The sequence below is a fragment of the Pleurodeles waltl genome, chromosome 5 (assembly GCF_031143425.1).
Source record: "Pleurodeles waltl isolate 20211129_DDA chromosome 5, aPleWal1.hap1.20221129, whole genome shotgun sequence".
In the NCBI taxonomy this organism is placed as follows: Eukaryota; Metazoa; Chordata; class Amphibia; order Caudata; family Salamandridae; genus Pleurodeles; species Pleurodeles waltl.
In genome coordinates, this window is record NC_090444.1 from 922982388 (window position 1) to 923009228 (window position 26841).

The window sequence follows — 26841 nt, forward strand, 5'->3', positions numbered from 1 at the left end:
TATAGTTGTGACCCCTCCATAAACAGGCGTTTGCGCTGGCGCAAACAGATGGGAAGCAGTTTACTGGCCAGTCGTAATGATTGCCTTAATGCAAATTCTATGTTCGGGGATGCTAGTCTCTTTATAAGTAGGAAATTAAACTGTGAGATAAACAACACAAATGAGCAAAGACATACATGGATTTCTAGCTTTCGTGATTGGGCATAGGGAGCTCCCTGCAAAAATGAATGACCTAGCTTGAGTGAATTTAGTGTTTGCTGGCCTCAGTTCCCACTACACGGCACTGCACCCCACCATTTTTGTCTCTACTTTATAGTTCTTTTCAAGGAATCCAACACTTTCATATAGTATGAATGTATTCTATTTATGTTTTTTTTTTGTATAATGTTATAGACCGCTTCAAGGTGCAAAGGGTGTACCGGCAGGGGGGCAGAGCTAAGAAAAAAAGAAGGGGGTACTATTGACACGCATACCTCTGAGCAGGAAGCGGGGGAGTTCTCTGAATCCACTGAGTGAGTGCTTGGTGCCAGAAGAAATCAAGCATGAGGAAAGGCCTGGGAGAACGGCGGTGACCTCCCGAACCCTCTGTGAAGATTGCCTGGGTACCAGAGGATTGATGATAGCGACTTTGATGGGATGAGTGTTATATGCATTAAGCACCGAGGGTGAGGTGGGGTTCACAATGCCGATCACAGACTTCGGTCCTTTTACCCTGCGAAAGGAATGCAGACCTGCAATGCACTGCCCTCGCAATTAAAAAGAATCCCTTAAAAACAATACTAGAAAACTACTGTTTGTGGCTTTGGCCGAGAGGGTTTGCCACCGAGCAGCTTGAAAATCCAGCTAATAACAACGCGGGCCATGGAAGCTGACAAAAATATACGTTTTTGGACACCGCATACGAGATACACAGTGCACCTGGTGATTTGATTTCCCTGTGTCTGCACCAAAAGCAGAACTTCATAAAAGCCTCGTCCCTAGAAATTAACATTTAGATTCAGACAATTATGTCCTCGGAAGAATGGCAACTCTCTGGGCGTCGCTAGTAAGGGAACATATGCTCCATATGGATCTAATTAGGTAGTGGTCTATAAAATGCAGCACGGATACAACAGCAGAAATTACCATGTCTGTTGCTGCTCTCAAGTGACACTTTGGCTCCGGCCTAAAAACGTGCAAGAAGTAAATGCCTAGATGCTGGAATCAGGATTAACCAATGCACAAGACTGAATCAGTACATTTGTTCATCCTACAAAATAGTTTAGATTTTCCACGGTGCAAAAAAAAAAAAAAAAAAAAACACCAAAACCCTCCCAGTAACTGCTTAAAATACTAGTGGCTGTGCAATGCTTCAATAGAGTTCATTCCGTATGATTCTAATCTGATTGTCAAATGAAACGCAACACTGTTCATAAACACGAGGAGTTAAAATATTTTGCCAAGTAAAGAATCTGCCGAATCTGTGGAGCACTGTAAATTGTTTTTATAATTTCTGTTTTATCATGTTCACAATAAGAAAGCACTTTTGCTAGGTGTCACTTCCAAACCAATGGCCAACTTTTTCTATTGCAAAATATCAGAAAGAAAAGAAGCACACTGGTCCCTAGCCAACATGGCTGCACCATAAAATCAGACCTGAATATAATGACATTTGTCCTTCTCCAAACCACTGTTGTTCACATGCAATTAAATTGTTTTATTGATAAGTGCTCATACAGGCTGGATCTCAAATCTTCTCCTTCATATTCTCCTTAAACAAAAACAGAATTCATGTTTACCAGTTGTGTTAGACCTCATACAGAAACTAAGGTTAGAATCCCCAACCGCCTTAGGGAAATATTGCTGAAACATTAGTAGTTTCAAGTTTTTTCAGAGATTTGTGAATATGGCCATTGGGATCAATACACTTTCACATTAGTAAAGAAAATAGTAAGGTTCTTCATAGAAAGTGAGTTGATTGCCAAGTCACAGAACATGCCTATATTCTGGACATCATTTTTCAATAACAGAAATGTATAACACACTATCTGCTTTTAGTCACTCTGAAACCGTCTGTTCCATGCAATCTGGCCACGTTCACAGTCAACCCGAAGTTAGAACAATTGTCTTAGCATGACAAAGGAACCGAAGGTGAGACTCTAACAAACTGAAACGAGGAGCCGAAAGTTGTGTTACTGCTGTGTTTTAGACACTAACCATTCCCCCCTGCTACAGCATCAACGAAAATGATCCAAAAAGCCCTATTTACTTTACTGAGCAAGGAAATGTGATGTTTTATGTAGTGGGTGATACAGGCAATGAGCTCAAACTATGCGCATCTACACACTCTGCGTTTATCTTAGTCGTTTGCTCTTGGAGATTCTTCGGTGGCGGTCATCATTCTAATTAAATCACAAAGCCCATTGGTCTTCTCCACAAACTTAAAATTAGTCAAAGGGAAGTTAGGTAGAGGCTATGTTATATACACCTGGGCAGTACTTGAGTTACACGCCCAAGAAAGATTAGCTTGGTTACATTTTTCGAACTTTTCAAACAGGTGAATACATAACATGCAGTATATAGTTCAAGGGAAACTGTATTTCTCTGCATTCTAGCCATCTGCAGTTCCTGGCAGGTATATGATCTTTCAAACTCTCTGTATTGAACTGAAGTCACAGTTTCCAACCAACCAGCCAACCATCCATCCATTGGTTTGCCTGGAAGCGCGTCTACACAATCTCAAAAGTAATTCTTCTTCTTATTGAATGTTTGCCAGTGGTCTCAAAGCTCGTACTTCAGATAAATCAGGTATTCATTTTGAATGACTTCTTATTATTCTCAATGCTCAGATTTATTTGCGCGATAAGTAGCTTCTCTAAATAAATGACTAAGTTAAATACATCCCTAACACAGTATTTTTTTCAAAGCTGGTTAAAAATCACATTTTACAATGACAGTGCTCCTCTAAAGGCATTAATTAAAACACCGGAAAAGCTCACCCTTGCAGCCCATCCTTGATACCAGCATCTAATAATGAATCCTCCCTAGTGTGTGTGAAAATAAACATTGTAAACATAGAACCCTGCCAGCAAAAATTTCCACATTATACTTTATTTACTTCCCTTATATACGTCTTGTTAAACCCGATCTAAAGAGATAATGTTATTCAAAATAAGAGCACATTTTAGAGTGTTTTTTTCATTTCGTTAAAATGGATGTTGCATTTAAAATGTGATTTACTTGACTCACCCCAGGGGCTTTTAATACACTGTAAGTTGATCTTGAAATTTTAAAAAAGTTCTTTTGGCCTCAGGAAGGCACCTATCAGCCCACACGTTTTGGAACCTTCCCTTTTTCTCTGCGCCACTTGACGGATCACCCTAAAGCATTCCAGGAAGGTGCTGAAGTGGAACAAGGCACCCGCTGGAGTAAGGCTCTGATTGGCTGCCAGCAGTATAAAGAAAAATGGTGCTGGCAGCTATTACAGGACTCAGAGATTAGTCCTGTAATTTGCAAAAAAAAGTGAAAGGAGGCGGCAGGGTAGGGATACCGTGTCCTACTAGGCCCTGTAGGGTCCAACTGTTTTAACAAGCTACAACTACACTTTTTGTTGCAATCCTATAGGATTGCAGAAAAAATGTAAATGGCTTTCCATATTTTATGAATTAGTTGGGGGGGTGAGAGTGGGGCCCCTTTCCCTGAGTCAGTTTTGGGCCCAGGGGATACATCCCCTAGGGCCCATACATTAATTAAGGGGAGTGGCAAGCGGACCCCTCTGTGAGCCCTTTTAGGCGATGGGGCCAAATTCTTAAAAAAGGGGAGAGGGCCATCTGCCCACCCTCCCCAAGCCTTAAAAGTCCCTGCGGATCCTATCTCCGGGGCCAAACTAAACTTTAAAGAGAGGGTGACCACACTGCCCCCATTCATGAACTTGTTAAGACCCTTAGCAACCCATCCCTTGGAGCAGCTCACTTACTATGTCCTAGGGGATCACCGCCGGAACATTGCCCGTTGGACTGTGGGAGGAAAAGCATATGTGTGCTCCCGTCTGTTGAGAGCATTTTAAAATCTCTCGCTGAGAGGAAGAAATCATGTCTTCCGTGCCTGCAGGAGTGCAGGTAGGAAGCATGTTCGCTCATACCCCACCCTCCCCCATTTTGGGCCCTAGGTATCCCAGTAACCGGTGCTGGGTACATTAATTATCCCTGATGGTTGAAAGCTGAGGTATTTGTAAATGGCACCAGAAAACTGAGACGGTGATACAGGAACATATTACACAAGTGTCACCTGTTATTTACTTTTATATACTGTGTCTATTGGGGGTACTTTACCTAGAAACATGGCGATTTTTTAAACAGGGAAGGGCCTATTAAAACAGTAAGTGAAATAGTGGTCTTTACTGCTTAATTAAAATTAGAAAAATACTTAATTAGGTATGCATTCAGGCTGGAGAAGGAAAAGACTGTTAAAGCTGTGATCTGCGAGGTGCAGCTAACAATGGGCACTGAATGAAATTAGAATGTTCAGATTTTATTTCCCTTTGTGAAATCCATTGTTAATGAGACCACTGACAACATTAAAGTTGTACATGGTGGTTTTCATTTATCACTGTAATAATAAAACCCCTAAACCCCTATTTCATCTAAACCTGTGATATATTTTTCAGATCTTATTAGGATCTCTTCTTTAGTATCATTAATCTATGCCTGTTTTTGGTGATTCCCCCTCCCCATGCTCAACAATGAAGGATATGCACATCTACATATATATTTCACATTGACGGTCACCAAAGTGTAGTTATATGCAAGTCAGAATTTCCATAGCAAGAGCATTTTTTGTGTGACTAATGACTTTGGCTCTATTTGACAAAAGATACAAACAAAATTCTTCCAGTTCAGCTCCTTCCTTGGACATGTGTGATGCAAAAAACGTTTTTCCCCCACACGATTTTCATAGGGTTTTTTGAACAGCAATACAGAGAAAGTGGCTAAACAGAATTACAACAAATTTGGCAGAAAGTAAGTTCTTTACCAAAAAAAATGCTTTTTGTGATTTGGTGTGAATCTGATCAGTTGTTTTAGAGAAATTAAGGCTTGAAATAGACATATCTGGGTGGTTGGTCCAGCAAGAGTCCCGCATGAAACCACAAATAAAACAAAAAACAGTGTTTTGATTGATCAAGGACTTTTCTTCACTTTGGCCTGTTTGAACCTGCAGCTGTGTGTGGGAGGAGTTTGCCACCTATGGAGGGTTGGCTGCATACAGGTTATACTTAAACCAGAGATGAATTTGAGTGTTTTTTCACATGTTATTTTTTAGTATTAGGAGACCTATATATAACTCCACTCTAACCTTTGTTTTTTCAGTAAATTCCAAAGGTTTTTTCAACGTGAGTTAAATCTTACTACCTTTGGTATAACTCCACTTTAACCTTTGTTTTTTTGTGCTTCTTTATTTTTTAAAAATATTTTGGGACCACTCCCCAAAGTGGAAGATGGCTCCCATGCATTTGGTAACAATGAATGGTGGCATGCTCTGGGCCCCTCCCAAGTTACTTAAAGCCGCCAGGGGCCCCCAATCTCTGCAGGGCGGACACATGATTAGTGGGGCCTCAGGATGCCATCCCTGAGACTTTGAACTGAAGAGGAGTGTGGCACAGCCAAGTATCCTCTCTGCATTACGGTGTGCTCCTCCTACTCCATGTCAATGGGGGGGGGGGCGGGGTGCCCACCACAGCATCTTGCCCACATGGAGGGAGCAGGGAAAAGTCAGGTCTTGGCTCCTTCTGTCAACAAGGTATGTGCTGACAGATGGGGAGCCGGCTCAGTAGAGCGAGAATGTGCTCCCTGTGCTACCAGTACAAAAAATAGACAAGGCTGTGGGTGCCTTGAAAGCAAAGTGGTCACCACAGCAACTGTAGTGGCACACTCAACTATAGGTGCAGGCAGTAAGGGATAGACCGATATCCCTGGTTAATTCCATGCAGAATAGACTCTAGGCTTCAGTTGTCAAAGTACTTTTATTTCTCAGAGCAAACACCAAATATTGTTTCTTGGATTGCCGCATTTCTCTTTGCAGGGACAGACTACGTCATCCTGATTAAAGGAAAAAGCTGCTCCCAAACCCTATCCATTCACATGAAAATATTTAGAATATCAGATTTGTTTTAGGCAAAAACAGATAGGACATGATAATGAAAAATTTAAGTAAAGTAGGTCAATTCCCAGCCTGGAAACCTCCCATGGGCAAAATATTCTGCTCCTGAATTCTCACTTCAATAATTTGCTTTATCTGATTAGCTTCCCTCCATGTAATGTACTCTGCTGTTTGGTGATTGAGGCTATTTATGTGCACAGGCTATTTAAACTTTACTGATCAAGTTTAACCCAGTCAAGAAGATTTTCCACTTGTAAATCTGTGAATGAAAATGATTGTTTGCTGTAGAAACAAAATCTCTAATTGCTCAAACGCAGTAATACTGTTTAGGTGTCTGGCTTCCACTGCCCTGTGACAGGGTAGCGGAAAAAGCCTTGTAGGGGAAACTCTGTTGCACACCAAACTCAGTGGTGGCTGCCTCTCAATGGGGGTGGCAGGGCAGGAGAGGGTCGAAACGGGTGAAAAAAAAAGTTTTTAAAAAACAGCGTTTGTCTCCCCTCCGTCCTCGTCCCTTACTGTCCCAGGTTCCCAGTCAATCACGATGTTGCTGTCACCAGCAGCGTCGTGATTGGTCTGAGCAGCCTGCTTTGCCACTCAGACTAGGAATGGAAGCCTGGGCATGTTCTCCAAGAGAATGTGCAAAGTGTGCATGTCTTTTTGGCTGGCCCAACACAGCCGGCTAAAGAGACATGCACACTTTGTGTGCACATAACCCTCCTCCACCCCACTCCCTCCAGCTCAGACCCGCCCCTTCTCCCAAGAAAAATAAAATGATAATAATGTAACAATATTATCATTTTATTTTTCCTTTTCCCACAGTCCAGTGAGGGCAATGCTCCTCCGCCTTAGCAGAGGAGCTGCCAGTGACCAAACTGCAACTCCACTCTGAGGCCCTCTTGTGGTACTACTAACTGCCACAGTTCTGTGCTGCTCTCATTTTGTGTGGTACGGTGCCTGCAGCCTACATAATGGTAACAACAAAGCTTGGTTTAGGAGAAAGACTGCTACTTCTTATTGCTTTCCCATCATCCTTTTTTAGCTGATGCCCTGAGCTTGGACCTGCAGTGACCTTACTACCCCTACCACTGGTAGGAACAAAAGAGAGGAATTAATCCTCCTAGTCAGTGCTCCATTCAGGTGGTAAATGGCTGCATGTTTAGGCTCGTCATTTCCCCAGACCGTACAGAATTGGACCCAGTATTACCGGTCAGCAATATATTCCTCAGTCCAGGGGAAGCATCTTGTAATCCCCATTATATCACAGGGACATGCTGTCTGGTATTTTACATTTTATCTCCCCCACATAGATCACGGGAACCTTCTAATGGGTCCCAGAGTAACAGGTATATACATTTTTATTTTCACATTATTGTCCTTAAAGGTATCACTTTACATAGAAGTTAATCAACTTTGAAAAAGATGATAGGATGTTGAAATGAGAACAAGTGGAAGGCACTTAAGAAAGATGTGTTTTATACTGAATAATAATAATAGGAAGTTGTGTCAAATTGCTTCTACAAATTGTTTATACCATTTTTTTTCAAAAATGTATAAGAGTAGATAAGAAACACTGGAAGGCTTTGGGCATCTTACAATCCATGCAGCATTGGAATATGTCACAAATGCCCCTCCAGAAGTTACTTTTTGATGGGGATTGTAAGCATTTTTCCGTAGATATTCACGGCTCTAAAACGCACCACTTGGCTCTATTCATGCTAATTTACCCGGGAATGCACAGCAGAATCCAGGTTAGAGTTTGGGTCTCATTTGTTCACTCTTTCGATCAACTGAATTTGCTAACAGTACATACACATCACAAGTTCGCCGGCTCCGGCTGAACTGTATATTTTCACATTGGAAATGCTCATTTAGATTTCAGACTTACACTGCCAATCATTTCATACAGATGTCCAGCTTTAGTGGAGGTTTTGTTAACTCTGTAACTGTAGACCAACTCGCTGAGTTTGATGATCATAAAAGTACTGTGATTCCAAGACTTGACCAGGGTGGGAGTTGCCTAAAGGGCAATCAGACAGTGCCCGATGGGCTAGCGTGACAAGTCAGTGTGCGGACAGGGTTTTTAGCTGTGCGTGGGCCTGCTTTATGGCCAGGTGGGCCTGTTTCTACTGTGGATTTCCCTAATGTTACCACAGGCATTGCCTGAAGAAAACATAAATGCCTGCAGTATCCCATTCCTTGCAATCAATCCATACAGCGAGTCTTTACAAGCTAAAACCTAGCCTGATTTGCAAATGCGGAACACCTTATAGCTATCTGGTTCGGTAATGGGAGCCACCTTTATTTTGGTGCCTTAGACTATTTTCTGTCCCAGTTTTACGCTGAACTTGACAGACCAGTACTCTGGCACCCATTCGCATCTCTTAATCATAGCACTTCTTTCAGAGTAGTTAGTACTTTACTTTTATTGTTAATAGTCTAGTTCTTCATCAGGATCACAATTCTCCAAGATGTAGCTGATCTGCAGTACCTTCACCCATGCCATACATGGTGTACTACCATTTCTATAACACAGGTGTCTCTCTTCGGCGACTGCTGATTCTTGCATATTCCTATTTATTCATGCACACAGTGCATCTTGCTGGCCTGTGCTCTGATGAGTACTGAAGCAAGTCAGTACTCTAATTGCACATACTGAATAGTTTGTTCTGCCACCTCTAACTGCTCTGCCAAACTCTTCAGTCTCAGATTGATGACAGCTATCAGGCATCTGTTTGGAAGCCAAGCCTAGACTATGATCACATTCATAACTGAAAAGTGACAAACCAACCCTTGTTTCTACATTTTAAACATTTCTTGCAAGACAGGGGGAGTATATTTGGACAGGTGTTTGTGAAATGGAAAATCAAGTCACTGTGAGATTACCCAGTAGGAGGATCATTTACGTCTTAGGTTCATATTGATGAGCATGTGTAGTGTGACAGCCTGCTCGCATTTTATCAAGAAACGTATTTTCCAGAAGGACATACTGCTGTCCAGAGATTTTTTTCCAGCTATTTTATCTGTGGACCGCCAGATCCCCACTAATGCTGGATCAGTCTAAGGTGAATTTCTAAATAGAGGAGTCAGTCACGATATAGCCAAAACATGGTAGCTCTCCAAATTCTCGAACTCAATAAATAATGAAGTATCTCTTCTCACTCTTAGTCTGCTCAGAAGCACAATCTGCTTATTGTCCTCTTTCATTGCCATTGTGCTGTTCGCTCTTCTGCTGTGCTGTTCACTTTTCAGCTCCAAGCTATACTTAACAACTGTTCACCCGTTATCCAGTTTTTCCCATCTGTTTCACATCTCCTTGAATGTTGATGCACAGTCAAGTCAACAACAGCCATATGCTGCTATTCACCAGGAGGCCACATGTAAAGGTGAGTGACCATTGCAGGAGCAGAAATTTTATTGATAATTTTATTAATTAATAATGAACTGATAATTGGTGAACTAATGTGTGAGAAACAGGTGACTTTTGTAAATGGCCACCATAATTCCTTTTTGTTTTTTTACTTAGGCTATCTTTAGCTACATTTGCAGTTGTTTTCCATTGCTCAATGCTTATTTAAAGAGTGTGATTAATAGCTTATAGACATGTAGACAGCTACACCAAGTGGGTTTTTGTGTTATGCCTTACAAGGTCAGATTTATTCGGTTATTGGTCGAGTTTGAATGTCCTATTGTTTAGAATAGTCACTAACGTGTGGTTTCTTCCTCGAGGTTGGAAGTAGATGTTACATTGTAAGATGTTTCTTCCCGAGAGTGAAATCTTGACGATATGGAACAATGGATCCGCAGATGAGACGGAAGAGAAGAAGAAATTGTTATAAATCGAGTCTAGCTACTGATTGCGTAAATGTAACATGGACGAATGAAAATTCAGTGTATTATGAATGTGTAACTTAAAGTTATCTAACTTTAGTTTTATTGGCTGAAACGTATAACACCCCATGTTTTGACCAATCATAAGTTTTGTTGAAAATAATATAATGTTCTGTTACCTATTCTTGGTATAGGAGTTCTTATATTCTTCTTTGGAGAGAGTTTCGGATTAGTGAAGTGGGTTTAGCTGTCGATGTAGACTAGACTTATGAGATTTTCCAGTGATATGTTAGTCATGAAGGCTGGAGGGATCGTCCTACTGATGGTGTCCCCTTGCTGAAGCAATCTGCATGCTGTTGTTCTATGGGTAATGTATAAATTGTGTATTGTTATAAGTATCTTTTGTTTTGCAGGTACCAGCTGCAACTCATAAATTAAATTGCTGCATAATGATAATATTTTTGTCATAACCCGAGTTAGTATGTTTTTCTAAATTTGTGTGTCTAAATCTTTTACATGAAGCCCAACATGTTAATGCTAATCAGTGATTAGTGAGGGAATTTGTCTTTACATGCTCATGATTTATATTGACGTTCTTTGATCTTTTGCTCAAATGCATTTTATCTCACTGCTACAAATATTAGTATTATTAAGTTGTGGTAAAAAACTTGAGTTAATTTGTCTGTTTCCTTTGATTAAACTTAGATATATAAGGTGTTCTAATAAGCCGTTAATGATTCTATATGCTTATCATTTATGTTTGAGAATTATTTTCGTGACTTTAGCATTGTTAATATAGGGAATACATTTTGTATCTTTTTTTTAATAAACTGGTGAGGTTTTTTCATAGTGATTAGATTATCGATTTCTTGTTTATTGATGTTTATTATGACATACATCCCTGACATCCCCTCAAAACAATGTTGTGTTGATTGGCCTAAGGCGCAAAATCCACTATTTGTTTTAAGGTAATAGCTAGGATTTATTGGCACTGGAGCACCATCAAGCTGTAAAATAAGTATCCCTTCTCTACTGCAAGGGTTCTCTGCTCTGTGCCCACTTAACTTCTCCTGACCCCTAAGATTCTTTGAGACAGGATAGCAGACCAGGCTTTTTCATTTCTGACTGGCAAAGCATGATCCTTGGATGAAAGTTTTTGATTTGAGTCTCAAAATTAATGTATGTTGGGTTTTACCTATCTTTTCGTTCCCCTATATCCTTCCTCCTTTGGATGCAAACTAAAAATATGATTTGTTTGCATGTTCGTGTGTACGTCTGTTTCTCTCTTTGTTTCTCTCTTTCTTTGTTTCTTGTATTTAATGAAACAAACATGTTATATTTTGGATAAAATCTGTTTTTGAAGTTCTGTAATTTTAGGCCTTAATATCCTTAAAAGTAATCCCCTTGCCAGCACTTTACCTTATACATAGCTTCAGTTTGGGAGCAGATAGAAATACGATCCAAGGAGTCAATCGAATAGTAACTTAATGGAAAAGTCTAATTTATATTGCTATTTTGGAACTGACACTTTTAGAAAATTCTCTTTTTTCTGCCTAAGCAAAATGTGCCCTTCTGCAGGGGTCCAACATCATCAGACTTAAGACAATTCTTGGGTAGACCAACCTGGTCAATGTATACGCCCTATACTCCATCACAGTTAGTCTTAACTTTTGATTTTGACCCAGTCTCACACAACCAGACAGCTGCGGTTGGTGCTTTATTCTTTTTGGCTCTATCTTTTAGTTGAAATTTAAAAAAATTCATATCTCCAGTTCTACTGATTGGGTTTTTGTCATTATGCGGCAGATTTATTCATTAAATTATTCTCAATATTTCTAAATTGGTTTGGGATTTTCCTTGTGTTATGCTTTCAATGTTTGCTGTTTCAATACTGCATAAATACTTTACACATTGCCTCTAAATTAAGCCTGGCTGCTTTTGTTCCAAAATATCAGGGGGTTAAGCACAGGTATATTTAATGACCTTTGTAGTTCACCCTGACAAGGATCATAAATATTATTTGAAGTGGGTTCTCCTCACCCTCTTCAACTAATACTCTTGCTCCCACTTCCACCTAGAACAAAGAAGGAGACTCCAGTTGCCAGACATCCTGTAAGCTACAGGGACACAACAAGCTGCTAGTGGCCCTTTTTTCTCAAGGGGCTAACTAATCAGTTCCAACTGAACCTGTCCTGGACCCTGCTAGTGGCTTCTGGTGGAGTGAGTCTTTACTCCAAGTGGAGCGCCTGTGGTCCAGGGACCATTTGCTGTGAAAATGTATACTGCTCTTTTGATCCTTTGAAACCTGGGACTTAGAAAGTTTTTTGCTCCAGAGGCCTCTGAAAGACTGGGGCAAATCTAATACATCATTTGGGTGAAGGTGCATTGAGCTGGACCAAAGATTCAGGTTTCTCCAGCTTGGTGCTGTCTGCTGCAGCAAATACTTTTCAGTGGGACATTGGGGAGAGGGTATCTGGACTCGTGGAGTCCGGTTCAGCTACGGCCGGCAGCCTTTTCCTGCTGCAGGAACCCAAGCTCCAAAAGAATGGCTAAGTCTAAACATAGAAATATTCACCGGGAGAAGGTACTAGAAGAGTTCAGCTGGTGACGGACATTCCTTGGGCAAAAAATCAAAGTCTGAATTTCTCCCACTCTGAGCTTTACATCCAAAAGAAAACGGCATGGAGCTCTTCTAGGCCACTCCCTCATGCCTTGTCCCACTGAAGATTTTTGACTTCCATTTTAGAGACCATGGCCAAAGAAAAAACCTTTGCAGGGTTGAACCTTGTATCTGTATTCGACCTACGCTCCATAACATTAGAAATGTAATTGTGCCTAGATACTGGTCAAGAGCAACCATATGACTGTTAATGCATTTTGGTACTAATTTTGTTTAAAATTCATCTCTCTGGTTCCCTTATCGGATTTTTATCATTTTGGTACCATGATTCTATACGTTTGTCGGTTGGAGGGAATTGGATGTGCTTTTGACTTTTGAACAGTTTTGTTTTTTTAAGATGCCTTACACATTATGTACACAATATTTTTACGCATGTTAAGTCTGTCTACTCTGTGCCAGAGCTACTAGGGGTTGAACTCATGTTTAAATTACTGGAACCTTTATTGGACCTCACATGAATAGTGACATTGTGTCCTGTGGTGGACTATCATCCTCCCCAACTAATAATCTTACAGTGGCAATTCAGCATTTTCATTTGGAGGCAGTAGTATGTGTTTGCAGCTATCACTGAGCTTGTGTTGCCGTCAAACGAGCCTAGCGTTAGGAAATGTAGACTAATAATCGCCTGTGCGCCTTGATTGCGATTTAAATAGGCGTGGGGTCTGACACAGACCAGATGCCATTCCGAAAGTTACAAGAACATTGTTTTCATAACAAAGTCAGCTTACATCACCCTTAAACACATCACAGCGAAGTTTCCTGCACTGTGTAATGGATAATTTGAGATAGAACTTTCCAAAGGCTTTGCCAGTATGCTCCAGTAAGAGTTTCCTCTGAGCACCACCAGGCCTGCACATCACACATAAAGTAAGCACGCTTATTATTTCTTTCTCTTCAGGTTTTCACCGATGAGGTGGAATTCGATTAAAATTTTATTTTTAAAATGTTAACAATATGTGAACAGGAGATTCTTTAACTGCTTTTATCGTTGCCCAGGAGTCTCAATATTAAGCTTTTTTGAACGCCATGTATTGTCCCTCAATGAAAGTTTTTCACCACGATGTTTGCACATTTTGAAATGCAATAAGTTGTATGTGGCAGGGTGGGCTCCCGCAAGATTTCCAAATGGAGCTGTGGGACCGTCTCATGATGGGCTTTTCTGGTGCAGCGCACAGCCGGGTAGTCGGTGGCTGCGACTGCAGGGTATAAAGTGGATTCTTCTAATTCGATATTTCTCAGATAGTGCATCTTGGAAACATTAGGTAAGGTTTTCCTTTTTCATTTTCTGCGATGTGCTGCCTGAAAATATAGCTCCAACTCAGAGAAACATCGAGTTAAAAGAATTCAGTTTACGTCCTGCAGGTGCATAAAACATGCACCAGAAAAGCCCATCATGTTAGGGCTCCAGTTCTTGCAGCAAGTATCACACTGAAAATAAAAAAAATACAATAAAAAAAAATCTAAAAATACACAGCCAGAAAGGCCCATAGGCCGAGTGTTTTCCGAATCTGAAAATGAATGAAATAGATAGAATTTACCTTTAAGCAGAGAAAGCTTGTGCCGAGCTAAAAGTAATCACAGATGTTGACATATGTTGGATGTGGAGGTCGAGAATATTTTTCCTGTGATAAGCCCTTAGTGCCCCAGAAATGTCACATGTGCGTGTGTTGATGTTTGCTTTTGAATATAACATTAAATGGAAGGCGGGGAGATAAGGCTGTGCACACCTGGCAGCACTCAAAGCTGATCGCATGATCAGTCAACCAGCATGAGCCGTGGACTCAGGGTTGGCTTCGTGGCAATATCTAGGGCAGAAGGGAAAGCTGAAACAGCAGATACCCGTGGTCAACCTCTCCGTGACTTCTGCGTTTTTTTTAAACAAAAATCTGACAAAGGTAGTGCAGCTTAACAATTTCCTGCAGTACAGGAGAAGAAATATTGCCCGATACATTAAAGCTCTGGGTTTGCAGCGGTTCAGGCGCGCGAACCCCATTGGGCTGAGAAGGCTTCAGCCCCACCCTCTTGATCATAGCCAGGGCTACTGCAGCTTCCAGGACACACATAGCTGATGTGTGCCGGGCTGCGCTGCAGATGGGGCCTCAGTGATAGCCTTGTATCAGGTACTTCGCGGTTTATTCACAGGTTGAAATGCTCAAACATATACTGTGATATCCATAGGAAAATGCACATTTTTAATGCAATCAATGCAAATGTTTATGTTTGTAACCAGTCACAGAACAAACTTCTGGTTAATGCACTGGGGAGTAGTCACTTGTGTATTTATAGTACTATGCAGTCCCATCCTGGGACAGAAAGCACTGAAAGTATGCAACCTATTACTTAAAATGTATATTACACACTGTATACCATAGGCTAATGCTTAAAGTATAAATAGATTTGCTAACACTTTGCACTGGGTTTGTGTCACAAACGAGACTCAAACCCTGGCATTGCAGGAAATACTTTCCAACCCCGAGCCATGATTTGAGTTGAAACGTTTTCTAAAGTAATGCAAAGTATTGCTATATGTTAATGCGTAATACGGGTGATGAGTGGGCGTGCCCCTGCAGTCACCTATGGGTTTTGTTGCAAGTCTCTATCTACTAACATTGCTAGACATGGATTTGATCCAAAAATGTGCGACTGCTCGAGGCAGATGTAACAGTGGAGAGCTTCATAAAGTCACCATATTTTTCCTACTTTGCATGTCTGCTGCCCCCAGCAGCACATCTACAAAGTGGGGCAAGTATTAAAGCATTAAAGAATTTTTTTTACACTGGACGATTCCCTTTCCAGTATAAAACTCTCCCTGACCTCACACATATGAGCTGCCAGGTCAGAAATTTACACCGGCAAATCCAGCAGAGGCTCCTCCAGTATAAACATGGCCCTTCTGCCAAATCTTAACAGAGCAAGAGAACAGCAGGTTTGATGGGGGCAGATGCACCACAGAGTTATGGTGGTGATCTAACCCACCAAATTCGAAATGGGGACCTTATTTTCACATCTGTTTTTTGCTCCTGGTACCTTGAACCTTTCAGTATGCAGAATATAGTGCTAATGATAACACCACTAATGGTCTGATAAACAGGAAAACATCATCCTTTAGGGAGCAGGACAGGCTTGAGATAGATTAGGCACATTGGTTGAGGTCAAGGGAAGAGAAAAACATCTGCAACACTCCCACCTTTGTGTGTGAAAGATATACAGTTTTGACTTTAGTATACCACGCACATGCACCAGACCTTGAAAGCCCCACATAAATGTCAGCAACTTAGAATTACAAATTGTCTCTTACTACTATTAAGATCTACTTTATTTCAAATTCAACTTCTGAGGCCTCCAACTCCTGGAGGGCTCTGTTTCACTCCAGTCTCACCAATTTGACTGTGTCAAAATGACGAATTCCTTGCACAAGTTGTTTGTGACATCCTGGCCTCTTTTTGCCTGTGACAAGATCTAGAAATCAAAGCCATTCACAATTGTATTTTCCAGCTTCCAGATTCATTCGGTCTCATGCAACACACTTACAAATATTTGCCCTCTTACAACAGCTCTTCCAATGATTATGGAAGAAAGGAATGTTTATTGGTTGCTTACCTCTCTAAGGTTGAGCTCCCCAGATAATGTATGTCAGGTCAGAACTTTAAAATAACAATTGCTTTTACCTTCATCCTTAGCACCTGTTTTCATCTGTTACTTTCCCTAATAGTTGGAAGAAATGATTCATTAAACCCCTTTAAAGGAAGTCATATTTGGTCCTCGACGCTAAAGCTAACTACATGTGCATCTTTCGTTTGCCAGCAGTCACTAAAATGGTGCAACATTATGACTCACCAGGCTTCTAAACATTTTGAGCAGCGCCAGTTACTAAGACCTGGTTTATTCACTGAGACTGCCCATGTGGCTGTACTGAATGATGTCAGAAAATGATGGTGTTTCCACCTGCCTCATCCTGATGATGCAGTTATTGTCCAGTTACCTCCCAATGAGGATCTTGAAGAAAAATCTACATTTAATTATGTCCCACATAAAAGCTTATGTTGTTAATGCTGCTACAATCATTTCTAGATTTCTAGATTGAATTATTCTATTGCCTGCTACACTAACATTCATGTGTCAGCTATCTACAAGCTTCATGGTGTTCAGAATAAAGCAGCATGACTTGTGACTAACTTGCTTCTCCCATGATGCTTTCTCTGTTTGGATTGTACTCCATCTTGGCCTGTGTAAAGGTGAAGAAAAATTTATATTTAGGAGGACTTTTGAAATTCATCGAATTTATTGAGTATCTTTATTTCTTTTCTGGTGTTATTAGCTAGTTCAGTGCAGGGTGCCAGATGGCATTTGCTGCACTTTTTAAGGAACAGCTCAACTCATTTTGGGTATATTTATGTTTCCACTCCATTTGGTGGTTGGCATCAGGCACTAAATGCAGGGCTGGTGGTAATTCTAGAACAAACCAAATAGAAATGGTGGGCTGTGGCTCTATCCTTTGGAAACCTGAGGGATAGCCCAGGTGTCTGGCACCTGACCTATGGATAAACTGAGAGATAGCTCAGCTATATGAAACCTAAGCTTGTAATTTATGTCAACCAGAGTCATACCTCTTCCACCTAAAGCAAATGCCTCTATGATCAGTTGTTCCAAGTATATTGTAGTGCAACTCTAGAATTTGCTTTAAAGCATATGCTATGTGTTTTTTTTCCTCTAGGGCACAGTATTCATTGCTAAGGTATTTCACAACAACTATCTATTTTGCCAGTTCTATAGGTTTTGGGACTTCCTGCATTGATCTAGCTCAGTCATCTCATATGAGAACTGCTCAGTGAGAGATGCAATTTTATTATTTTATTTTGATTTAAGACAGTACAGATTTCAGGGAGAGTTACTAACAGGCAGTAATATGGCCAACTGATTGAAATGCACTTATTCAATCACAAGAGTCATGGTAGATGTACTAGGAATCAAGAAAGAGACTTGCCAATTGCACATCCCAAAACCAGGTGCATTAACCCATTCAACTTAATCTTCTGCCGGGACCTGTAAATGTGTGTATCCTCACACAAGCATATTCTGTAATGTTCCAATGAGCAGACAGATAATATACTTTTGGTCAACAGTCAGCCATCGGCGTCTTTTTGAGAATAACATTACAAATATTTCATATCATTTCACAGAAGGAATTTTTGGAGCATTGACAAAAAAAGGGTCGTAGTCTTGAACCAACTTTGTAAAAACTGGTAATGTTGTTCTTTGTATTGAAGCTCCTCCTTAGTTGTCAAATCACTCATTCATCTTTTTATAGCCCTCAGTCAGAAACCAATGAAACATTGTCAAATCCACTAAAACATGTCAATAGCTTATAATCATTTTCAAATCCACTAAGACATGTTTGTTGTAATTATGTTGGGTTTAACCAAGATGTTTAAAGTGCACAATTTGTATCTATTTTCTTTAACCTGAAAGGAGAGTGTACTTCACACGAGGAGGGCAGTTCCACCATGATTTCTGCAGTAACCTCTTAACATAGGAACAGAAACCTTTTAAGGCATGGACAAAGTGGGTGATTCCTCAAAGCCCCGCTTTCCAAGGGGCTCTCTGAAAAAGTGTATAGTAGTAATATTTAATATATGCTCTTATTTATCTATCTAATGCTCACTCCTTCTGCCTACCTTGACTTCAAACTTTGTCCCTCTTCACATTTGCGTGACCCTGTTACATTTTAACACATACATTAGGATTCTTTGACATCATACCAGCTTGAATTAGCAGGAAATGGGCAATAAAATCCAAATTACATCTGTACAGTAGTCCCCAAAATATGTCTTGCTCAGGGTGGCAGGAATCATTTTCTGTAGAACATTCATGGACCTGCTTTGCCCCTTTACTGAAAGATTGTTGCACTGAAAGTAAGCAGTGAGTGATAACCTATTTTAGAGTGTTATTCCTCTGCACAGAACCTGCCCTAATCTCGTTAGCGACACCGGATTTTGAAGCAATTGGTATGAATTTACACAGAAAAGGTTCATAACTACCAAGGTTGAGATTGCTTATGTGTGACATTTACAGTTTCAGTGTACGCATGACTGACATTCAGCAACCAAATGTATGACACTTAAGAGTGACACTTTCACGCGAGCAAAATCAAGCAATGAAGTCCATAGAAACAGATAATTGTCAGAAGTTACACCCCGTATGAGCAACGAGAATCTGTGAGAAGATCTTGAAACTGCTGCAAAGCACCTGAAATGGAAGGGCACTAACCTCTCTCTTTCATGTGTCTCATTTGTTTTATAGTTCTTCTCATACCAGTGTAGGGTGTCAGAACACTTCTCATCATACATACATTATACAGCGACATCAAGTCATTTGTGTGTAAATCATTCTATAGGAAATGTTACATAAGACAGTGAGAATTACAAGTTGTTGGATTCACTTGTCATCAGTACTAGTTGGCAGTATATTCTAAAAGTATTTGGTTCTGTAGAAGTACAAACTCAGGATTTAAAACGTACCACGGCGGTTGGCTTTACTATAAAAAGAATACATTTCTACTTAAATGTACCCATTTTAGTAAGTGGGGAGGAAAATAATATTCAAACCTATACCATACAGTTTGAATGCTGCTTCTTTATGGCAGTTCATATCTAATTGTGCTATATTAAGATTCAAATTTATGAACTACAAGTAACAACAGGTTTTCTATGACAAAAGAAGTAACTCATAAGCCTAGCCACATAAAATGCAGTTTAGTGATCTGCATGGTACACGCTCTTTGCAGCAGGCACATTAACTCGCTGCGCTACTTCATGATGAGTGAAAACTGCCACTAGACAAAATGCTTATCTCCTTCAGCAGTAACATTATTCACTGGCTCCACCAGGAGCATTACTCACTTGTGTTATTGTGACATTTTAATAATTTCCTGCAAACTCCTGGACACGCAAGGAATTCGGCAGCAGGAGGGTTTAAATCCGAATACACAGCACCTGACCCTTCCCCTCACCCCCCACCAGCTCAGCGTCAGGTGCTGTGGTGCTGCAGAAGTTCCACAAGTAACAAAAGGATGTCTATGATAAAAGTAGTAACCCACTAATATAATCCTCATAAAAGGTAGATGATACAAAAGCGCAGTACCTGTTCTTTGCAACAGAATAATTAACCCTAAGCGTTACTAGCGATGCTGGTGAGACATGACTGTCAGTAGACAATAAAACTCCGACCGCTGAGCAGGAACATTACTATCACCATTGCATTATTTGACTTATCTGTATGCCTTAGAGTCTCACAATTCTGTGCTGCAGCTCGGGCTGCCATGAAGTGTCCATGCGTCACACTGGCTGCAAACAGCTGCTCTGGATGTTACAATGAAGTCTGTCATGGTGAGGAGGTGATAGGGTGGTGGTACCGCTGTCCTGACTTTAGAGTCGTGCATGTGTTTTTTAAAGACACTCATCAGCTTGTCTCTCAATATGACCAGACACAGCACAACACAACCTGCAGAGTTAGAATGAGAAAGAGTCTGTCCACATGCACAGACCTGAGAGGCGCCAGCAGCCCCACTATGGCAGCGTGTGCTGATTCAAGCTAGAAAGGTCAGTGCCCATTGTGGTCCTCTGCAGATAATGCAGCCAGCCAAAAGGTGTCAGTGGCACTAACCGAGGGTGGCACCAGGCGCTGAAAAACAGCAACACATGTAAGGCACCATCCCTGAATTTACTTAACTCCCTACACTCACTACTATTAGCAGGATGGAACTACGGGCCACGTGACATGGTACCACTTCTGAGGCAGCCGTGTTGGGTCTCAGCTTTTTACAAATGAATGCAGTCAGCTGCCCCAGTGTGTCGCATTATTCAGCACCAAAAGTGAGAGCAATTTGCTAATGTTCAAAATCACTTACAACCAGGCCTGATTAAATGAAGCCAGTATGAGTATTGCAGCACAGTTATCATCTGCAGTGCACTGCCGTTAATGCAGCTCATCTGTAATGCTCACAACTATTCTCATTGTCTAGCTAACTGTAGGAAGGTGGTGTCGAGGTGCTAAAAATGAGTGACTAATGCATTTTAGTGTGGTGATGCAGACCACCACAATAAAACACATTAGTCCAATGCCTGATGCATGGTACTTGGAGGGACTGCAAGGGAAAAGTAAAAATGTGTCTGCAGTCCCCTTTGCCAGAGGCTGGAGTTTTGCCATGGGTCGTCCCATGATTGTGAGGGCGTGAAGATCCAGCCTTGCTTAGATTTCAGTACATTTCTTAGTGGTGGTGAAAAATGGCAGAGGCGTGAGATGTTCTCTCTCTAAAATAGACTTAAGCAACTAGCTCTAATTTTAGTGCTCATTTCTATTATTGTTATTATTGTTCAATCAAAAAGAGAGACATTTCTATCGAAATCCCAAAATATGAAGTAAGCAAGCAATGCATGTTTTTAGTCAGTAATAAGATATGAGGGGCTTCTATTGGAAATGTTATCAGAGGGTATAAAAAGCTTTTAAGTATTTTTTCAGTATCCATTGAATGACGTGAAGATCCCTCCTCTCCCACTCCCCGACAGATTCAAAATATGAGCGCAGCACTTGAGTAGTTTCAGAGCATATACAGGACAGGTTTAATGAGGTGCGAGTTGAGCATGCGGGAGGACAGCGCCATCCCGCTAACGAGTCCACCCTGCTGCAAGCAAGGTGTTTAATTAAAAGAAACAAAACACTTTGCGGGAGCACAGCTTCATTACCTAATAGGCTGGTAGCACGTGTTTACGTTAGATACGTCTCTGGTGCAATCAAAATTAACGGACTGTGGGAAATAACAAAAAGCTCATACTTTTTGAAAGACATCTGACAAACGATATCGGAGTCGGCGGTTAGCTCCACAAGCAAAGGACAAGCAGGAGGAAGACTGTAAAGGCTGATACAAGTGGTGCATTTTGTTAATGTCCCCGGAATGTAATTGTGCCTGTGAAATGCATGCGTTTTAAATGGTTACCACTGCTAGGCTGACAGACAGCGTTGAACAAACAGTAAGGCTTGTGAGGCACTGCACTTGTTTGACACTAGATTGAAGTAGACAATATCGTCCTTTAATAATTTCGCATCTACTAAATCAACTACCACCATATCACAAGGTAGTTAAGAAATTACTATTCTTTACTCCAGCTATACTTTCTAAAATAGGTAAGTATAAGTTAACTGAAGAATAATCATTAAATCTTAACTTTAAAAAATGTGGTAGGTCAAGCTACTGGATGAAATATTATCGTCATACAATATGAGTGGTGCCCATAGTGACCTACCACCAAGCAATGCATCAAGCTTTACTGTACATTGGGCCATACCCTGGGTGGATAAGTGGACGTGCTGTGACGGGAATGCAGGCCTTCATTGCAATTCATTCTTACTGGCCTTTTCTCATTGGAGACTTATTTGGAGAGTCGTTTTGCATACCTTCATTGAACATGGGGAAAATATTAAGTTAACTGTACTTTTCTTTTAGTGTAGTTTGCAGGTTAATACATTTTGATTCTGAGGTTTGTGCCTTACATGTCTGCTTAGCAGTTTTGACTAAAGGGTAGACCCCTCACCATTTAATGAGCGTACAGAATTCAGGACCTTTCCTTATAAGTCAGCCACATTATGGGAAGTAATAGGTCGCCATCGTCAAGAAGTGATTGAGAGCTCTTTGTGCCACCATCATTTCTGCTGGGAAGAAGTTCACACATTCACTGGCCTTTCTATGAAGACCTACATCGCCCGAGTCCAGAAAATCCCTTCCTAAAACCAATCTTTTTCTCTAGTGTGTATTCTTTTTAGGCATTTGGTTGCCCCACAGTTGTTATTCTGACACTACTAACCCCCTCCTGACACCCATTCGAATAGCTGCTGTGTGAAACAAGTCGTATTTATCCATTCATTAGTTTTTTTCGCCTTGTTTATTTCAACGAGAAGCGCGACCGGCTCAACTGTTGTGGGCCGTGTAGTTAAATCCTTTAGCCCAAGTTCATGCAGATTGTCGTCAGCAGCGGTTTGCGGCGGCTGGATCCGGCTGGCAGCCCACGTTGCCCCAACGTTCGCCTCCCCCAGTACTTCCGCTCCCACACCTCACAAGGTGCGGGAGCGGAAGCCCCGGCCAGCCCTGCGCACCTCCGGAGCAAAGGAGAGCGCTGGGCCTTGGAGGCCCCGTCCCCTAACGTGCTGTGCCCCCCCACTTTGGAGGGGGCGCTTTACCCTTCATTCGTTTTTTTCGCCGTGTTTATTTCAACGAGAAGCACCACCGGCTCAACTGTTGTGGGCCGTGTAGTTAAATCCTTTAGCCCAAGTTCATGCAGATTGTCGTCAGCAGCTCAACACAAAATGTGACGTCTGGTTACAATTGGAAACACATCACATTTAAAATTGAAAACAAATCACTATCGCTGGGTTGGTTGATCAGTGTACTAATGCATCCACTCCACGGATGGTGTCTGACCTCATGGCCACAGGTTAGAATCCCAACAGGTTCCCCCCAGCCTTTCATCCTTCTGAGACAGATAAAATGCGTACCTTTGGGTTGAGTCACAATAAACAACCGTTATTTCAGTGCCAAGAGTTCAAAAAACTGGGTGAAAGTGCACTTTACAAATACATCTTATGTTACATTTACCCACTTTATGGTTCAAAGCTCTTTATTGGGGCTCAATATACAGAAACTATAACGCTACAGTGAGCTCATACATCTCACCATCAATAGTACATATATGAATAAGCATAACAATCCCCAATTTCCCCTTCCTCCCTGGAAACCACAGTGCTAGAGAATGTAATGAATAATGTGGTTTTGCATGTTGTGACGAGTCATCCTAATTGGTACTCTCTTGGTTGGGATCGACTGAAGTCTCCATTAACCGGAGAAGGTGGAGATATCTAGGGCAAGGGAGTTTGCGAAATTCTGAGGATAGTAAGGCAATAAATGGATGCCAAAGGTCAGGATATGAAGTGTCCTGTGCTGAGAGAGTAAGAGCCAACCTTTGCATACTTAGCATGTACCAGAAGCGATGAAGCCACCCCTGTAGGTAGGAATCTGTGCCGTATCCCAATGTGTCAGGATATTCTGTAGGGCTACCCCCGAGGCCAATCCAATCTGTCGCCCTCTGCGGGATTTGAGAGGAAAGGTGGGAGTGTTGGGCAATCCCAAAATTATGTAAGCAGGGAATTTAGAAAGTTGGGTGTTAAGGTGGGTGTCTATATCATTTAATAATTGTGACCAGTAAGAGGTGAGGTTCGGGCATTCCCATAGTAGGTGCAGAAAGGGACTAGGGGAACCACAGCCGCGATGTAGGTGGACTGGCGTGTGGTACCAATAGGTGGCGATCTTGGTAGCTGTTTCAATACTGGCCATGATACTAGCTGTCTGCAATGCACAATAGTATATTTCTCCTCATTCCTTCTAGATCAATGAGCGGCAGAGCTCTAATTCCCAACACTGCTGGCTTTTCGATTTGACCTGTGAGGTGGGCAGGCGTAAGAGGCAGTAGAGTTCAGTGATAAGGCGTATACCAGATGTTTGCGGGTGTAGAGTGCACTAGATGTCACCCAAATCCATTTCCCCTAGCCAGAGTGTGCCATCCGGAGACAGAGCCCAGTATGACCTGCCGCTTCTCAGATCACTATTAAAAACCAAATTTAGGTCACCCACCCAGGAGCACTAGACAAGCTCATTTAGCCATGACCTCGGTCACTGCGTGGTGTGAAGTGTGTTCCTGTCCCTCATTAGGAGTGTATATAGTCCCTAATGTAAAAGTGTAATTGCCCAGGGACTCTGAGTGAGCAAGTAATCTACCTCTAATTTTGGCCGGTTTTGGGCCTATCTTGCATCAGAAGGAACAGGATATCAGAATCACTTCTCCTGCAGTTTTGGCGGAGCTGGAGAAGAATTGATGTGGAAAGACCATGGAGTGCATTCTATGCCAATCGCTGGTCAGTAAATGTGTTTCTTGGAGTAGGCAGATGTGTGCCTCAGAGTGTTCGAGATAGGAAAGTTTGGCCCGGCACTTAACAGGGTTGTTGAGACCCTTCTCGTTAAGGGTCAGAATCCATAACTTGTGTTGCATAGAACTGGGATGCACAGCTCTTTGTGGCGTCACCATGCGATAAGGGATGGGTCATCATATGTATTCTGTAGTGTGATGTGTTGAAAAACAAAAGAAGGACTCGTTGAGGTGGTAAAGTGAGATCGTCAACTATAGGTTTCCCCCAACATAAACTAAGAAGAAGTAAAAACAGAGTTAACAACCAATAAAACATTATCCAATAGAGTCAATGTCCAGGGACCCAATTGGAAAAGTGTGTTGGGAGTGTGTGGCGAACCAGAGAGCCTGTCCCACCACCCCTAACCCAGACCACCCACCTAAAATGCTAGAACTGGAGCGGTACGGCCAGGATCATCTCGCATCTGCACCTTCCGAGTCCCCAGTGAGCGTCTCTATTATCACCTGCTGTTCTTTAGCCATAGTTCCTGGATCAGGACGGAGCTCCACAGATGTGGCCCTGGTGCCCTTTCATCATTGATGTCTGTGGGCTCCACACTCTCGCTGGCTAGTCTGGGATGCTTCAGATGGGGTGTAGCTGATGCCAAGTAGCTGACAGGCCTCTCTGAAGGATCGAAGTTGGTGGAGTTTTCCATGCAGGTGGAAGAACAGCCGGAAGGGGTGCTCCACAAGTATGATATTACCTCATTTCTAAGGTAGGCAGTGACACGGGGAAATTATCTGCGCTTCAGAAGTGTAGAAGCAGCTAAGTCTCGATATAGCATTGGCTTAGAGCCTTTGAACTGTATTGGGTGTTTGTCTCGAGCTGCATGGAGGTTGAGTGCTTTTAGCAGGAAATCATGGACACACACCAATATGTCCACAGGGGTGCAGTGTCCAGTCTCTTAGGATCTACTCTACGTACTCTAGCAAGCCTGATGTCCACCTCTGATGTAACCTCCAGAATTGAATGGAAGAGTTCTGTGACAGGATTAGATCCTCCCTTTTGCCCCGGTGGGTACGCCTTTGGTACGCATATTGTTTTGCCTCGATTGGTTTGGTGGGCTTACAGGTCAAGTTGTTGGTCACTACGTCAAATTACTTCCTGGTGCAGCTGCTTCATCTCCTCATTGTGGCTCGTTTGGTGGTCTTCCAGTTAGGAGACTCTGGCGGTCATTCTGACCGCGGCGGCCGGCGTTAGCTGCCCGCCATGCGGTCACCGCCAAATGGCCGCTCCGCAGTCAGAAGACCGCGGAGGCCATTCTGGCTTTCCCGCTGGGCCGGCGGGCGCCCGCCAAAGGAGCGCCCGCCGGCCCAGCGGGAAAGGCCCTGCAACATGGAAGCCGGCTCCGAATGGAGCCGGCGGTGTTGCAGGGGTGCGACGGGTGCAGTTGCACCTGTCGCGATTTTCACTGTCTGCAATGCAGACAGTGAAAATCTCTCTGGGGCCCTGTTAAGGGGCCCCTGCACTGCCCATGCCAGTGGCATGGGCAGTGCAGGGGCCCCCAGCGGCCCCACGACACCCGTTCCCGCCATCCTGTTCCTGGCAGTAAAAACCGCCAGGAACAGGATGGCAGGAAGGGGGTCGGAATCTCCATGGCAGCGCTGCTTGCAGCGCCGCCATGGAGGTTCTGCCCAAGCAGGGGAAATCCGGCGGGAAACCGCCGGATCCCCTTTTCTGACCGCGGCTTTACCGCCGCGGTCAGAATGGGCAGGGAAGCACCGCCAGCCTGTTGGCAGTGCTTCCGTGGTCCTCCACCGCCAGGGTTGGAATGACCCCCTCTGTCTCCAAAACTGTTGAGGTCTCAGAGAACCTCCTTAAGTTCCTTTGAGAGCTCCTTCTTGAGGTCTGGATATCATTCCAGAGTGAAGCAAAAAGGGCCTCCAAAAAGAGTCAGGTGAACACTGCATCTGCCTCATCGCTATCTGGCAGGTTTTCCAAACCCGAGTGAGGTGTAGGATCAGTGGTCTGCAACCCTGTGGGTTTAGTGAGCATATATTTCAGCTTCTGGTCTCTTTTCCCCCAATCCAGTGGCCATAGCTCCTGTTGTCAATGAGGCACCTGTCTCTGAGGGGGAAGGAGAGGTCCACCTGAACTCTCAGTTCCAGAGGGCCCACTCCAACAAAGGGGCCCAGTATGGCCAGTGGGGTGCCCAGTGGTAGATTAGCTACATTGTGGAGTGACCAGCT

The 26841-nt window shown here is 42.5% G+C and overlaps 1 protein-coding gene across 6 annotated transcripts in view; it reads right to left on the minus strand.

Annotated features, from left to right (window-relative positions):
• SLC8A1 (solute carrier family 8 member A1) overlaps nucleotides 1–26841 on the minus strand; it is a 1017544-nt gene that overhangs the window by 253183 nt on the left and 737520 nt on the right. The gene's annotated exons all lie outside the window — the stretch shown is intronic.